The 13,337-nt window shown below is 34.9% G+C and overlaps 1 protein-coding gene and 1 pseudogene across 14 annotated transcripts in view; both read right to left on the reverse strand.

The window, feature by feature from the left end:
- Positions 1 to 13,337, reverse strand: part of LOC110597363 (serpin B6-like) — a 312,873-nt gene that overhangs the window by 218,456 nt on the left and 81,080 nt on the right. For 13 of the 14 annotated variants that reach the window (XM_078020459.1, XM_078020452.1, XM_078020454.1 and 10 more), the window contains exon 5: positions 10,987 to 11,080. The exons of the other annotated variant lie outside the window; for it this stretch is intronic. The gene's annotated coding sequence lies outside the window, so the exon portion shown is untranslated. The remainder of the gene's footprint in view (positions 1 to 10,986; positions 11,081 to 13,337) is intronic. 14 annotated transcript variants of the gene reach the window in all.
- On the reverse strand, positions 1,450 to 5,945 carry LOC144366318 (thyroid receptor-interacting protein 11 pseudogene; annotated as a pseudogene).

Genomic DNA, 13,337 nt, shown 5'->3' on the forward strand with positions numbered 1-13,337 from the left:
TTTGGTTTGTTTTCTACATTTAAGTCTGTCTTATTTTTCATTTACTTGGTTGCTCTTCTCATGGTCATCATCTATTTAAGAGCTTTGGGAATTATTTTTGGGTACATCTTTGTGCAGTTTATCTTTGAGTATCTTTATAGTGCTACTTTGGTGATCAAAAATTCCTTTAGCTTATCCCTGTCATGTAGATTTGCTGGATTTAGAAATCTTGACTGACAAAATTTTTCTTTAAGAGCTTTCTTTGAATATCTCATTCTGGGCCTTGCTCTTCTTTAGGATCTGAGTTCAGAAGCCAGAAGTGAGGCTTAATGGGTTGCTCTTAAACGAGACCTGATATTTTTCTCTTGCAATTTTTAGTGCTCTTTCTTTCTTTTCGAAGTTACGTATTTTGATTATCATGTGTAAAGAAAGAAAAAGTTGAAACTAAGAGAAAATTTTTTAAAAAGATATAGAAAAAAGAAAGAAAAGCTTACATATATTTATAGCTACACGTATTTTGTCTTCTATTTTTGATTTTTGTATATTAAGAAAAAAGACAAATCAAAAGTTTCCAACCAACGCTAGGTGAAATTGGACAAGAGAAAAAAGCAGGCAATACAGCAAATATCTTTCTGACACCTGTGGCTTCCAAAACCACTAAGAACACTCATTAAAATTGATTGTATGAAAATTTATATTATGTAATGAATATTAAATAATCTGATTTATGTTAAATTTTATTTAAATTAAATTAATTTCTTTACATTTTATTAAATTAATTTAAATCAAATTTAATAAATTTTTAAAAATAAATTGTTATAATTTAATATAAATTAATTTTATTAAATCAAAAAAAACTAATTAAATTTTAAGTGCTATATCAAAAAATAAATTTAAATTAAATGTAATAAAACTAACATAAACTTAATAAAATAATTTAAATTAAATGTGATAAAAATTAAATTATATTTAAATTACAATATAATTTATATTTAAAAATTGATTTCATATTAAAGTTTATTAAATTAATTTTAATAAAGAATGTCCTTTAATGGTTCTAAAACTACAGGTTTCAGAGAAGCAATTGCCACATAATCTGCTTTCTCTCTTCTCCGACTTTGCCCAACTCAAGCTAGAAATTCGATTCATCTTTTATCTTAATTTACAAAAATAAAAAAGATTAATTTTATATACTCTTTTTGTTAACCCAGAGAAGCATTTAGATAAACAGTCCATATTTTAATGATACATTCTTATAAATTGACTTTTAATTGGAAATAATTGATGTAATAAGTCTTTTTGTTTGACTCAAACTTAATGTGTGGAAAATATTTTCCTTATGGACATATTTAACTCTTAGAAAATTGAGTTTAACCTGAAGTGACTTTTTAGACAATTAAAAGTAGTTAAATGGATAGGTTCATAGTATTTTGATTAAAAGAATCTTAGAATGAATCCACTAAATTTTTTTATTTGGGCCCTCCAACTGTAATTTTCTTTTAGTAGTTGTACAATGTTTTCTTTGATAAAGAATTCACAACTTCTTGCTACATCATACTCTAACTTTGGAGATATATCTTTATCATATGGGTTGGATTTTTCTTTTCCGTCATTTAAATGTATCATTTTTATTTTAGTATAATTAAATTTAACAAATATTATAAAAAAGAGGTTGAGCTATATAAGTTCACTGATACTGCTCTGATTCACAATCAAAGTATTTAAGAATTCAATACTGCATACAGTTATCTCATAACATCAGAACAAATTTTAATAAACCAAAAGTGCTACAGCAAACAAACAATCAAACAATAATTTTAAGTGTAACATGAAAAAAAACAAAAACAAAAATAAAAACAAAAAAAATAGGTAGCTCTATATATCAGGGTTTTCTTCTTTATCTTTTTTCTATCAATATATGACTTTTTTTCCAAAAGGAAAAAGTACCTTGAGTTTATGAATTCTGTAAAGTACTAAATTATCTTTGGCTTGATAATTATCTATTGCCTTCAAAGGTCCCTTAGTACAACTCCAGGGCTGTTGTCAAGGGGTATTGGTAATAGTGTACAGTTCAAATGAAGATGCCCAGGTCCACCAGGTCCAACCAAGTCCAGCGGGGTTAATAAGAGTCACAGCTTCCAAATGGGGAGCCAAGAATGGCTGAATTCTGTTCCATATTGACAACTTCCTGGTACTTTTACACCTGGCTTTCTCCTTCCTGGTGAGTATAAAAGTTTCATGGTATGATCAGAAATTTTTCTTTGTAGAATAGCTGGATGAGATTCTGTTTCTAGAAATGGAACCAAAAGTCCTGAAAAAGAACTTTTAAGCCTAGTTTGCTCAGCTGGTATCAAAGGTATGTTGGGGTCACTTTTGGATCTTCCTATTCAAAATGCAAATCCTTGTTCTCTTTTCCATAATGCAGGTCTGGAGTCGCTGGTGGACGTCAAGGACATCCTAGGTGTATGAAACTAGAGACATTCTAGCATGAAGAGCTCTTCTCTCCATGTCTTTCTGCTGGATAATTTGAGTGAGTTTCTCAACCTCATCTTCCGACAGCTGGTCTATCTGTCTGGTTAAAGACATATTCTTTGAATTCTGAAGTTTAATCTCAAGTATTCGTTCTTTGACTCTTTTCACAAAATTTTCCATTTTGGCTTTACAGATGGCATGGTTTTCACTCCCATTTTCTGTATTAAGGCTTTTCACTTTTGTTTCTGGAAAACTATCAGCATTCTCTGTTTGAATATCCTGTCTCTCTTCATGCCCCTGGGCTTTGATTTGTTCAATGGTTTTCTGCAAATTCTTAATTTCCTTGTCTTTTTGAAAAAACAGTTGAGTATGTGCAGCCTTCATCTGCTCATACTGGTATTTAAATTTATCCATTTCCTCCTTCTGCTCCTGTAGTGAATGAAGTAGTTGCATGTGACTCTGGTTTTGATCTTCAATGACCTTCTGATGATGTGTAACTTCCTCTTCCAGATGATTCTTGATGATATTCAGTTGAGATACCTCAGATTCCAGTTCTGTGATACTATCAAGGGTTTTAGGCTCAGCCACAGCTACAACTCGATTCTGCTGTTCCCTAATTCTTTCCAATTCTTCTTGCAGATGAGTGTTTTCTTCTTTCATGGAGCTGAAACTTCTGGCTTTTGCCTCTATGGTCTGCCTTAAAGTTTCATTTTGTTTTAAGGCCTGAGAACACTTATCTAAATCCTTTTGGAGTGCTGAATTTTCTTGTTTGAGTTGGTCAATAGAAACTTCTTTCTCATTTAGAAGTTGCATCAATTGCTTCTCTTCTTCTAAAAGAGATGCCAACATTTCCTTAGTTTCTTTTTGATCAGTAGCCATTTGCTCAATATTCTTTTTGAGTCCTGCTATTTCAAAGTCTTTCTCTTGACTGAGTTGCACTACACGCTCCTGTTCCAGCTGTAAGGCAGAGGTATTCCAATTACATACATCTGAGAGTTCCTGAATTGTCTGCCTGTAACTGTTTGCTTCTTCCAACAGTCTCTTTTTGGCCTGACACAGTTCTACTTCTATCTGTACTTTCTCTCTTTTCAGCGTCTCCATAATAGTGTCTTTTTCTAGAGAAATTTGGTTGTTACCAGCAATAGATTCTTCCAACTGATGCCTTACATCTTCACATGCTGAAATCAACTTGTCATTTTCCATTTTGAAATCAAAAGCAACTTTTTTTAAATTTTCATTGAGCTGTTCTACTTCTGCAAGATTTTGCTTCAAGTTTGTAATTTCGACTTCCCTTTCTTTAAGCAAGTCATCCTTAAAATTTCTGTTAGAGTCTTTGTTAACAGCATGTCTTAACTTGTTCCGAACTCTACATAATTCCTCCTCCTTTTGGCTAATATGTTCCTTAAGTTCCAGGTTTTCCTGCTGGATGTTTAAACTACTTTTCTGTGACTGACTTAGCTGACCTACTAAATCTTTGACTTTATCTTCAAGCTTCTGCTTGGTTAAATGCAAATCACGGAGGCTCAGTGCACTCTCAGTTAACTTTTCTTTCTGTACATGCAACTCTTTAGTCATGTCCATATTATCCTCCTCAAGTTGATGAACTCTCTCTTTTTCATCCTCTACATCTTGTTTCAACTTCTGGATTAGACCATCTCCTTCATTTTGCTGTTTTGATAGCTTATCTATTATCAAATTCATGTGCTTTGTATCTTCCTGGTGCTCGTTTTTCAGTTCTTCTAACTGAGCTATCAGCATTTCCTTTTCATTAATACTCTCATTCAGTTCTTGCTCCTTAGCCTCCAAGTTCAGTGTTAACTCATGTATCTGTACATTTAAATTCATGTCATTTGAAGCATTACTTTTAAGGACTTCACATTCCCAGCTAAGTTTGCAAAGTGATATCTGAAGTTCTTCCTTTTCTTGACTCAATAATGACTTCTCTTTTTCTAAAACTTGCACATGCATTTGAAGTTTCAGATTGTCTTCAGCAAGACTGGTATCCTGCCTTAAACTACTCAGTTTCATTCTTTCATTATGAGTATGAGACAGGGCTTGTTGTAGTCTGAACACTTCTCCCACTGATGAACTCTGTGGAGGAATTGTTCCCTTTTCTGCCACAGGATCACACTCCTCCAATACAGAAGGCTGCAATTTACTGCATTCCAGTTTCAAGTTTTCAAACTCTTCAGTTATTTGTTGCTTTTTGACACTGAGATGCTCTTTTTCTCCCTTCAGGACATCTCTGTCGTGTTCTGCAGAAGATAATTTTTTCTTTATGTCTTTTATTGTATCCTCAAGTTCTTTGATTCTTTTTATGGACTCTAGTTTTTCACTTTGTAGAACCTGAATCATGTTTTGCATCTCCCAGACATGAGACTCATCAGTTAGTATAACTCTTGAGTCACCTTGGTGTAACAGCTTTTCAAGTTCTGCAATCCGTCTTTCATAGTCATTTGACTCCTGTTGATGCTGGTGATTTAACTCCGCCAATTTTTGTTGATGTGCATTCTGCAAGATGGACATTTCATGTTGGTGATGATCCATGTCCTGACTTCGGTTTTGTTCCAGGACCTTAATAGTATGTTGTAGTTTGCAGACTTCACCGAGTCCATAACCAAATGAACAAGGTGCTTTGGTTGCTGGTACACCACCCACTCCTGAAGGTACTGAATGAGCAGCTGACTGCACGCTCAACAACTGCTTCTGCACTGCCATCTGGCTTGCTTGAAAATGGCCGATTTCTACCTGTTTCTGTTGCAGCTGATTTTGGTAGCTTGTAGATTGAAGGTTTATTTGAAACTGTGATGCTTCATCCTTTCTTTCCAGATCAGTACAATACTTTTCAAGTCTTGTATTCTCGGATCTCCACCTTGATTCTGTGGCTTCAATTTTCTTTCTCCGACAACGAAGTGAACCGGTTTCCAAAGCTTTGGAGACCTCCACAGGCATATCTATGGTGCAGCCGGAGACTTGGCCAGTGGGGGAAGCCAAGCTGCCTCCCTCCTGACCCAAGAACTGGCCCAAGCCGAAGCCTAGGCCTCTAAACCACGAAGACATTGCTAGAGCTTCAGAGAGCCCTCAGCTCTGCTCCAAAAACCACTCTATGGCCATCCACCTTCCAGCTGAATGTCCTGGAGTGTTGCTAAGGTCAATTATGACAAAAGCATTCAGAATTCCAGGCAGCGCAGGGTTCCTGCCACCCTTGGTGCTCTGCCTTAAACAGAGGCCTGGCCTGGGCTTTCACCAGGAACTTGCCGCCAGGGGCTCAGTCACCCTCATGAGGCCTCTGCTCTGTCCCTGGACTTTCAGCCCTCTGGTTGGGTGAATTCTCCCTCAGAATTAGTGACTCCCCCAGGTCTGTGGGCTGCTCCTGCCACCTCCATGCTGGCCACCAGAACACCCCCATGTGACAGCCTTTATCCTGTCTTGGAGGCATGAAGTTGAAGTTCTGTCCTCAAGGACTCAAGTTCTGTTTTCTATGCCATCTAATCTGTTAGTGATATTTTCCAATGAAACTTTATTTTATATATATATGACACTGGAATACATTACAATTCTTATTACACATTTAGAGCACAATTTTCCCCATATCTGGTTCTATACAAAGTTTTTGCACACCAATTCATGTCTTCATACATGTACTTTGCATAATAATGATCATCACATTCCAACACCATTTCTAACCCCATGCCCCCTCCCTTCCCCTCCCACCCCTCTGGCCAATCTAGAGTTCCTCTATTCCTCCCAGGCTCCCTCTCCCTATCCCACTGTGAATCAGCCTCCTTATATCAAAGGAAACATTGGCATTTGGTTTTTTGGGATTGGCTAACTTCACTAAGCATTATCTTCTCTAACTCCATCCTATTACCTGCAAATGCCATGATTCTATTCTCCTTTATTGCTGAGTAATATTCCATTGTATATATATGCCACATTTTTTAATCCATTCATCTATTGAAGGGCATCTAGTTTGGTTCCACAATTGAGCTACTGTGAAGTATGATTTGTATCTTTCATTTCCAGGAGTTATGACTGGTTTCTTTTCAATATTTTTGTTTCTTTATTGAAGTGATTTTTATCTTCAATATTAGCTTTTTTTATTCATTGCTTAGAAATACTTTTAGTTTAACATTTTAATAATCGTTTTTAATAATCTTTGAAATTTCATCTATTTACATATCTTTGGGATCCTTTGTTGGCAGATTCTGAATTTTGGAGGAGATTTCTTGGCCTATTTCCTCATGTTTTCAGAGGTCTTGGTTGGACTTCTGCATCAGTTGAGATGGATTCTCCTTCCTCTTTTAAGTCCTCTTGTGGATAGTTATCTTTTTTGCTTTATGAGTAGATATCCCAGAGTTCAATCTGTGGTGCCATCTGTGATTGTTCCTTCTTGGAACTTGTTTTAGTTTGTTTGATTGTTTCTTTCTTTTTTGGGGGGTTTTGGTTTTGTTTCCCCAATTCTCTGCCCTTGAAGTAATGTGAAGGCTCAGGTGGGGCTAGATTAATATGTGTGGAGTGAGATTTGCTATTACTTACTTGGCTTAGTTGTGAGTATTATTCCACAGCAAGATCTCAACTCTGAGAACTTGAAATGTCCCAATCACTTTCTAGTCCCTCTTACAGGAAGTGGGAGCCAGGAATAGCACTACTGTTAGTAACAGATGTACAGTTTCTGCTGTCCACTTTGACATCCATAGCAATAATTGCCACCTATATAGGAATGTTGAGGTGAGCATCAGTACCATCGATACCAAAAATAAAAAATCATGAACTCAATTCAGAATTAAACAGCAGGTGTCTACTATGTCATATATTCTATCAATAACCACAAGCACAGGAATTGGGTAAGAATTACATTAACTATCTAATTCTATTAGTCAATGGAATTAAAGTTTCTTAAGTAAAGAGAAAATAGGGTAGGAAGGCAAGAAATGTTTGAAATATGTTAAGTAAACAAAAGAGAGTCAGGAGATAGGTAGCTGATGTTGACCATAAAGAAGGAGTTACAAAAAAATTAACTAAAATTAAAAGACAAAAGATGAGAGAGAGCATGAAAATTTGGAATTGGGGTGGGGAGAAACTAAAGAAATGGGATTAAGGACAAAAACCAATATACAAACAAACTAATGTAAGATTAAAACAGTTTAAACCTATATATAATTATATCCCACCTAAGTCAAAACAAGGCTAAATCATAAACACATGCAAAAGAAAGCAATTAAATGAAAGTACATAAATATATATTTTTCTAATCCATCCACAAAGTGAGAATAGACACACACACACACACACACACACACACACACACACACACACACACTTGTACACCTCAAAACTTACAGAATAAAAAAAAATTATAAAGAAATAAAATACAATAATTACCCAACCCCAGGAATATGGTTCATTTGTCATATAGCTAATAAGGAAAATGTGTATCATATGGTATAAACTATGTAATTGCTTACACACATTATAATTTACACACATCATAAGTTCAAGAACTCCAAACTCTCTGAAAGGTCACGCATTCTTTGAATCTCAATGAAAAATATAGCACTCTTCAATAGGGGAGGCACTAGAGGGACACAAATTAAATAAGAAAGTCAAGTATAAATACACATGGAAAAAAGAATTTATAAAAATACATATAACCAATAGTATGAACTCATTGAATGGGTTAAGAGACAAAATAGATTATGAAACATCATGAATAATATATCTAATTATGTTTTGAAAAAGTAGCTATGGTTGAGTTTCAGGAAGCTAGAAATATTTAGCCATGTCCAAATCAAGCACTGTTTTCTCTGGGCTAATTATTTCCAGTTCTTCTCTCATAACTTAGTGGCTTAAGTTCAAGCACTTTCACCAACCTACTCACACCTCTTTGGATATATTCTGCCTTGACATAATCCTATAGAAGATGAATGATAACAAATGATAGTTGAAGAATAGCCCGATTAGCTGCTTATAGAATAGGCCAAATCTATTTTGTACTGGGGAGGCCATTTTGTAATAATGCAGCCTAAATTGAGAAGTGCTTTGTAGTATAGTCATATTGTATTGCTCACTCATATTAAACTCATTCTCCTAATCTGACAGATTACATTGGCATACACAGGTTACACGCCAGCATATGCTGGAACATGGAATTCTTACTGTCATTTTATAACTTATTCCTTACTTGCTCATGCTAGACCTTATGGAATAGTGAATAGAATATGACATTTCAGAATAAAATTTGGTTTAGAATAGTGAATATTTTATGTTGAAACTAAATATGGTCTACATGGGAAAATAAATTTTGAGGATATTCTCATTATCATATATGTTCTTTCTACAACATCTTCAAAAACAGAGAGTATATTCTTCAAAAAGATGAATTATATTCAAGAGGCAGAGTCAGTAGAAGTCCATGTTCCAGAAAAAAAGATAAATAGGAAAATGGAGATGGGAATGTGGATTACTTGTAGAACATTCTTGTGTTCAATCATTAGTACCACAAACCACCACCAGCACAACAACAAAAAGCAACAACAAAAAAGCATAATTCTAAGAGTTTGTATTTATTGAGACTTTACTGTGAACCACATTAACACTGTGAAGTACATCACAAATGTATTTTAGAGATTATTTTGGATTACTTAGATTAATAAATAATTTAGATTATTTTAGGAATAGATTATTTGCTGTGATTCTTACATAACGAATTTTTAAAATTTATTTTTAATTTTTTTATTTGTTCCAAGTAGTTATACATGACACTAGAATGCACACTGAACATTATACATAAGTATAACTTCTCATTCTTCTGGTTGTACATTATGTAGAATTATACCAGTCATGCAGTCATATATGCACATATGGTAATAATGTCTGATTCATTCTAGAATCCTTCCTACCTCACTTCACTCCCCTCTGTCTAATCCAAAGTTCCTCTTTGCTTCCCTACCCTACTCCCTTACTGTGGGTTAGCATCCCCATATCAGAAAACATTCAGCATTTTATTCCTTGAGATTGGCTTATTTCACTTACTATCATATTGTCCAGCTTCATCTATTTACTAGCAAATGCCATAATTTCATTCTTGTTGAAGGCTGAATAATATTCCATTGTGTATATATACCACATTGTCTTTATCCATTCATCTACTCAAGGGCATCTAGGTTGTTTTCACAATTTAGCTATTGTGAATTGTGCTGCTATAAGCATTGATGTGGCTGTGTCCCAGTACTATGCTGTTTTTAAGTCCTTTGAGTATAGACTGGAGAGTGGGATAGGTGTGTCAAATGGTGATTCCATGCCCAGCTTGCCAAGGAATCTCAATATTGCTTTCCAAATTGGCTGCTCCAATTTGCAGTCCCACCAGCAATGTATGAGTATGAATTTTTCCCCACATCCTCACCAACACTTATTGTTGTTTGTATTCTTAATAGCTGCCCTTCTGACTGGAGTGAGATGAAATCTTAGAGACTCATGCTATGTAGCAGGCAAAGAGATGGGTCCTGAGGCCTTTACAAATTCCCCAAACCAGAAATACCATTATACCGTGGAATTTCTCTCACAAAGTGCAGTCAAGTATTACTAAAACCTTTGAGATTTTCCTAAGGGGAAATCATTCCCTTGTCATTCAGATTGTGTCATGCGGCCCAGGAATATTGGAAGCATCAAAAACCTGTTGCATCAGATTGTGCACTGTGAACATGGTCCCCAAAAGATGATTCATTAAATTTTGAAAGTTCTTGTTTATACTTACTTCACTTCCAATTCCTACATTTTAACTTATCAGCTTGGAATCTAACTACAGGCTACTCCTAGTTATGCCCCTTAACTCGAAGCTGTGTAAACAGTCATGAATTTTCAAATGGACATTTCATCAAGCAATGTCAAGAGTAACCACTATTTTTTCTTTTTGCACATTCTCTGTTTCTGCTTGATATTTACTGTCCTGGGAAGTAGGAACATTAGAGATGGCATAAAACTATGTATATACATGGCTGGCTGTACTGGTTTATATTTACTTCAGGTAAATATAACATAGGTCTGCGCTTAGGTGTATTTTAATTTTGAATGTCTTTCTAACATTAAGGAACACATGATGACCCAGAAATCTTCACTTTTGAGACAAACATTGGTCCTGGAAACTCACACCTCCTTTCTACATTTCAATTTCAAATACTTTGCCCTTTCTATTTCCTTTATATGGTGTGTTTTCCCTTCCCTCTAAAGTCTATGCCTGCTTCTCTTTGCTTTGTTTATTCCCTGGATTTTCTTCCTTTCTTATTCATCATTCATCTCCTCTTGCCTTTGCCTTTCCTCTCATCTAAACGTATCTTGATATGGAACTATAATTTAGCTCCCCTAGCAACACGCCAATATAGGCTGTTGCTGAAACTTGATTAGATACACCACTTATTGGTTACTCTTTTTCATTAATGCATTTTAGCAATTTTCTTCAACTATTATAAAACACTTGTGCTCATATTTTTAACAATCATACTCTCCAGTGAATTTTTTACACTCTAGGGTTTTTACCTTTGGCTTCTCTGTTTACTCTGTGCTTTGCTCTTTGATATTCATGACCACATCCATAACCATCACACTTCTAGGGAAGATTCTCAGAGATACTCTGGAAAAAATAATATGAATTGCATAAAGATTTTGTACTGTGTCCAAGGAGACACCCCAGTTTCCAGTTTTGAAATGCATGCCAGTTAAAACTTGAAAAGTAAAAAATTTGAAAACTGACTTACTCAAAATATAGCCTCACACATGCTCTCCAGTTTATGCCAGATTCATGTATTCATATGGCTACCAACTCTGAATAGGAATGTATGACAGTATGCTATGTAATGTACCTAATGCTACTTAGCACCCCCTTCAAAATAAGAGGAAATATTTTTAAAACTTCTTTAAATGTTTATGAATATACTTTTTATAATGCAGCATTAAATATTTAAAACCTTTTAACAGAAGACTACAATTATAATTAATACTTGGTATGATGAAGGAGTTTACGTTATGTCATACTGATTAGAAATCTATTAAAATACAAAACTCAAGATTCATAGCTGCAGACCAAGAAGTGGAGGTACAGGATAATGCCATAGCAAACTTATTCAGTTAATTAATGCAGAATATTACTCAGATCTTGAAAAAGATGTGGCCATCAAGTGCAGAAGCCACTTAGATCCCAAAATACAAAATGGAACTCTCCACCTCACATTACCTAAAAATTCTGAAAGTAGAACACAAAGAAAAAACATTGAAAGCTCAAAGTGAGAAGAGTCAGGTCACTTCGAAAGCCAAAACCATTAGAACAGCAGCAGATTTCTCTGTAGAATCTCTAAAGGCCTTAAGAAGATGCAGCAATACATTGAAAGTTTTCAAAAACAAATCCTGCCATCCCCGAATGATTAAATCTAGCAGCTTTATGCTTCAGACTCAAAGCAGAAATAAAAACCTTTCCTCCAAAGCAAAAACTAAAGGAATTCATAAGCACTAAACAAGCATTAGAGAAGATACTTAAAGGTATTATTCACACAAAAGAGGAAGCAAGACAAATACAATTGTGACAACATAGGAAAAAAGAAAATCGCACTAGGAGAGGAAAACATGATAATTAAGAAAGGATAAAAAATTGTTAATTCAGTTAAACATCAAAGAATATGATAAATAAGAAAGAATATATTATTCAAGAACTCCTGAAGAAGATGGGCACAGTGATGCACACCTGTCATCACAGCTATTATGTGAGATAGTACTTTAAAGCCAGCCTCAACAATGTATCAAGGCCCTCATCAACTTACTGAGATTCTGTCTCAAAAATTGAAATAAATAAAAAGGACTACAGATGTAGCTCATTGGTAAAATACTCCTGGGTTTCATGCCCTACACCAAAACAAACAAACAAATGAATGAATGAATAAAATCAGAAGAGAAATGAAAGATTGGCAGGGATTAGTACATATCTTTCAAAATTACCCTAAATGTAAATATTCCTAATTTTCTAATTAGGAAATACAGACAATTGATTGGGTCAAAAGACCTATAAATTTGCATCTTGCAAAAACTCACCTGACATAGATATACACACACAGGAACTGAATGAAGGAAGATGATATTATAAGCACACTGAATATGAAAACAAAAAAGAGTAGTTATATGCATCTCCAAATAAATAGAATTCAAATCAGACAAAAGAGACAAAGAAGGTTAATATATATTGGTTCAATGTTTTTTCTTTGTGTTCTTTCAAGAAGAAGATGTAAAAAAAATGTATGTAGGCATCAAACGTTGGAACATTCAGTTTCATAAAACAAACACCACGGGAGGTAAAGAGAGAAACAGACCCCAATAAAGTAAATACACGTAACTTTGAATCCAACAGATGAATCATTAACACAAAACAAAACAGTAATGAGAAACAGAGTTAAATTACACTATAGATCAAATGGACTTAACAGATGGCTATATAGAATATTCTATGTGTTTTAGTCACCTTTTCCACTGCTGTGAGTAAAAGAAAAATTTCAGAAGGGGAAAAGTTTATTTGGGGGCCTCATCATTTTGGACACCCCAGTCCATAAATAGCCAGCTCCATTCCTTGGCCAAGGTGAGGCAGAATATTGTCATGAAAGTACATAGCAGTGGGGAGCAGCTCAAGACATCACTCTACTCATGAAGGACAAAATACATACATCCTAAGGCACACTGCCACTGACCAACTTTCCCCATCAAAACCTACAAGCCTACAGTCACCACTCAATGAATCCCTATCAGGGCATTAATTTACTGATTGGTTAAGGCTCTCATAACCCAATTATTTCACTTCTAAACCTCTTGCATTGTATCACACATGAGGTTTTGGGGGACCGCTCACATCT

The sequence above is a fragment of the Ictidomys tridecemlineatus genome, chromosome 8 (genome assembly GCF_052094955.1).
Source record: "Ictidomys tridecemlineatus isolate mIctTri1 chromosome 8, mIctTri1.hap1, whole genome shotgun sequence".
NCBI lineage: Eukaryota > Metazoa > Chordata > Mammalia > Rodentia > Sciuridae > Ictidomys > Ictidomys tridecemlineatus.